General features: G+C 61.6%; 1 protein-coding gene across 1 annotated transcript in view; it reads right to left on the reverse strand.

Annotated features, from left to right (window-relative positions):
- QSOX2 (quiescin sulfhydryl oxidase 2) overlaps positions 1-1,043 on the reverse strand; it is a 16,010-nt gene extending 14,967 nt beyond the window's left edge. The window contains exon 1 of the mRNA XM_025051189.1: positions 898-1,043. The gene's annotated coding sequence lies outside the window, so the exon portion shown is untranslated. The remainder of the gene's footprint in view (positions 1-897) is intronic.
- Between the last annotated feature and the right edge of the window lie 2,696 nt (positions 1,044-3,739).

The following is a 3,739-nucleotide window of genomic DNA, read 5'->3' on the forward strand; positions in this document are numbered from 1 at the left end:
TCAGCCGGCAATGTGTCCGTGTACTTCCCCGCAGCAACTGCACTCCAGGCCCGTGCCCACAGGGGCTCCTGCCACCTACAACAGGGACACGGACCAGCGTCTTCACAGCAGCCCGAGCCTCAACAGCCAGTGCCAACAATGGAGGGGACAGCGAACTGTGCTACTGCTGCACAGCGGGTGACTGTCAGCGGCAGCCACTCTTCCTAGTGAGAGAGGCGGCCAGCGCTTCCATGTAGCACGGCGCCCTGTGTGTAAGTTGAGCACAAACAAAACGGGGTGCACGGGCGCCATCACACCCGACAAGCAAGAGGATAGTAACAGGACTCCCCAGAAGGAGCGGGGCAGCAGGCTGGCCAGCGAGCGCGGTCCGTCCAAGCCACAGGTGCACGGCTGCAGCAAGGACAGTCAACACCCGGCTCCGCGCAGCGGAATAGGACGAGGGGACGCTGCGCCGCACAGCACGCCGGCTGTAGGGCTGAGAGCGAAGGGGTCCCCTTTCCTTGAGCCGTGTGTCACGGCGATGCGCTCCTGCGCACGCGTGTCACCGCAACCACGCGCGCGCATCGCGGGCGGAGCATGCGCCTCTTCACCTCCAGGTTGCGGTTTACCCTCCACCCCCAGTGGAAGAAGCGGAGACGAAGCCGTCCGCGGGGCCACGCACGGGCGGCGCGGGCACCGGGCAGAGCAGCAGACGCGGTGCACGAGGCCAAGGACGCGGCTCTAACCGCAGCCCCGACCGCCCCCGCCCCCTGCGCGTGGGGCGCAGACCTCCCACAGGGACGCGGACGAAGGAGGCGACCCCCGCAAACAGGAGCTCCCGCCACGTTTCAGGAAGCGAGCCCTGAGCTGCAGGCGGAGGCCCTGAGCGGAGGAAGGAGCCCCGAGCGGCCGGCTCACCCGGAAGCTGGGGTAGAAGTGGATGTCGTAGGCGCTGCACACCTCGCGGTTCCTCTCCTCCGCGCAGTCCAGGGCGGCGACCCGGATGGCGGCGGCCCAGTCTGAAAAGCAGGGGTGAGACCTTCAGAGCGGGGGCCGCCCAGCTGACCGGCCCCCACCCCTGCCCAGCCCCCAAGGCCCCGCGCCACGCCTCCCTCGAGTCATCGTTAGGCCCCTTCACGCAAGGACATTCCTGTCAAGTCAGGAAGAGGAAAGAAATTCAGCCAGCGGGACGGCTGTGTCTCCACCACTGATGACACAGCAACTGGGTTTGCTGAGCTGCGGTCACTCCAGAGCTGGAGCCCGGCCTCTTCCTCGGGGCACGCAGGGCTGGTCACAGGCGTGGCCCACCGCAGGGCTATTTAGCTAGAACATTCCCACATGCTCACTCACATGAGAGCCTGTACCCGGCCTCAGCTCAGACACTGGGGGTGTCCAGAACTCTCCCAAGGCATTTCCCACGACCCCTTGAATGCTGTCGGCATTCTTGGGAGTAGAAAGGGGGCAGTTTTAAATACATATATATTCCTGTCTTTAAAAGTTTGTTGCAGAAAATCCCTGACATGTGAAGAAAGTAGAGATAGCACTGTAACCCCGCCCCGCCCCGTGTCCCTCTGCTCAGGGTCAAGTAAAGAGTCTGCTCTGAGTTCTGCTGTGATCTAGTTTCAGAGCTCATATTAAAAACACGCCTGGAAGGGGAGAGAAGACGGGGCCATCGCTAGATACTGTACGACGCAAGGGCTTGTATATGTTAGTAATTCAATAATTGCTATTTTTCTGCCTAATATACTTTTGTTTAAAAGTACGTGCCTTTCTTCTGTAATTATCAAAAAATCAACCTGTATGTGCTACAGAAGATCGAGTTTAAACAACGAAGCGGTGTCTTACAGTGAATGATCACTTATGAGCATTGGTGGAACCAATTCATGTCCCGAGGCCATTTTAAATGGAAAGAAAATGTCACAGGCCCTCCTGAATCACAGGCCACCTCTCTCCGGAGTCTCAAATCACACGGGCTGAGGGACAACAGCCACTGCTCTCGGCGACCACACAGCGGACGGCACGGGTGCATGCGGGCAGCTGGCAGTGGTCTGGCGGCACCTTCTCTGCGCCGGCTCCAGACCGCCGGACGCCTTCCCAGCCTGTCACCTTCGATTCCCACCCCGTCCATCCCGCAGTGTCCCTGTTCGCTGCCTCTCCCCAGCTTGCAGCACAGGCCTCACTGTTTACTGCGAATTTCCATGACACACTTCCATTCGCACTCAGAGTGAAAGCACCCGACTGCCCGGAAGGAGCGTGTAAGACAAGGACCAACAGCCCAGGAGCTGGGTTGCAGCGAGTGCCGAGCCGGCCAGAAGCGGGAGGTGAGCGAAGCGCTCGCATGTGGCAGCGGACTGCTTCGTAGGGTGGCACGCGCCGGCGCTCTGTGTCTCAGACTTTCCTTACTGAGTGTTTGTTACTTGTAGGGCGGGTGGACGGGCAGTCTCGTCTCCAGGTGCTGCTGGCGACTGCGTCCGCATCTGTGCCGCTGCCCACTTGCTCCCCCCCAGATGTCCCTTCCCGGAGTTCCCGGTGTGCGGAGGCTGGGGCTGCCGTGCTGCAGGACAGTCTGACCTCAGCCCGCTGGCGACGGCCGCTCTAGTCGCTGTCCCGAGTCTAAGGCAGCATGTGCCGGTCGGAAGGGCCGTCAGCCTTGCGGGGCCTCCGTGCCCCAAACGCCGCCCGGGTTCCGAAGAGCCAGGGTCTCGGCCCCAACGCCCAGCGCAAGCAAGGCCTCCCGACGCTGCACCCGGGCCGCCACGACGCTGACCCTCACAGCCGGCTCTGCTCACATCGTCCCTGCCACGTACCCTGCCAGCGCTCAGCGACCACAGGATCAAGTCTCCGCGTCAGGCAGCTGGGGCTTTCACTCCCCCCCCAGCCCCAGCCCCAGCCCCGCCCACGGACTCTCACAGGGCCCTGAATTTCCAGCCAGACCTCAGATCCCCCGAGGCCTGAGTACCTGCCGCTCCTCACAGCCCATTATTGGTCTTCACCACACATACTACGCCATCCTCGAGACGCTCCACTCCACTGGAAGGGGACCTGGAGGGTGCTCAGTCCTTGGCGAGACATGCTCACCTGCAGGCGAGGCCACTCCGTGTCTGGGGACCTGCCAGACACCTCACTGCACTCCCCGTCTTCATGGGCCTCTGCACCTGCTCTCCCTCACTGGGACCCCTTCCCCAAGCCGGTAGTACCTGCTTTCCTCATCAGCTTCAGCACAAGGCCACGCCCTTGGCCGTCCCTGACCCCCTGCCCAGGCAGTTACAATGGGGAGAAAAGCCCCCCGCAGCCTCCATCCGAACTAAGTCAGTTTACCTTGCACTTGACACACTTCCCTGTCACCTGCTGGGGGCGTCTGCCTGGCCAAATGGGCAGGACGGTGAGGAGCCAGGTGAGGAATCCGCCGGAGGCTCAGAGTTGTCTGGAGGTGCCACGGCCTGTCCCCCTCCTCCACGGGCACGCGGCACACACCAGGAACAGGAGTGAGGTCTCATCAGAACGCTCTCTCCCCTTTACCCCACCACCTCCAGACAAGGACACCCTCTCTTCAAACCCAGTCCACTCCCCACACTGCTGCGAAGCCTGCTCCCCCGAACCCGCAGATCGTCATGTGCGGAATAAATCAACCATTTCATCGAACGGCTTCTTTCAAAAGCCTCTGCGTGCCGTTCTGTCTTCCTAAATGTATAGAAAATCCATTCTTTGGAGAAACAAATCTCCCTCGTGTTCCCCACACCGTAGGCCACGGGCCACCCCC

This window comes from Pteropus alecto, unplaced genomic scaffold (assembly GCF_000325575.1).
Source record: "Pteropus alecto unplaced genomic scaffold, ASM32557v1 scaffold67, whole genome shotgun sequence".
Lineage (NCBI taxonomy): Eukaryota > Metazoa > Chordata > Mammalia > Chiroptera > Pteropodidae > Pteropus > Pteropus alecto.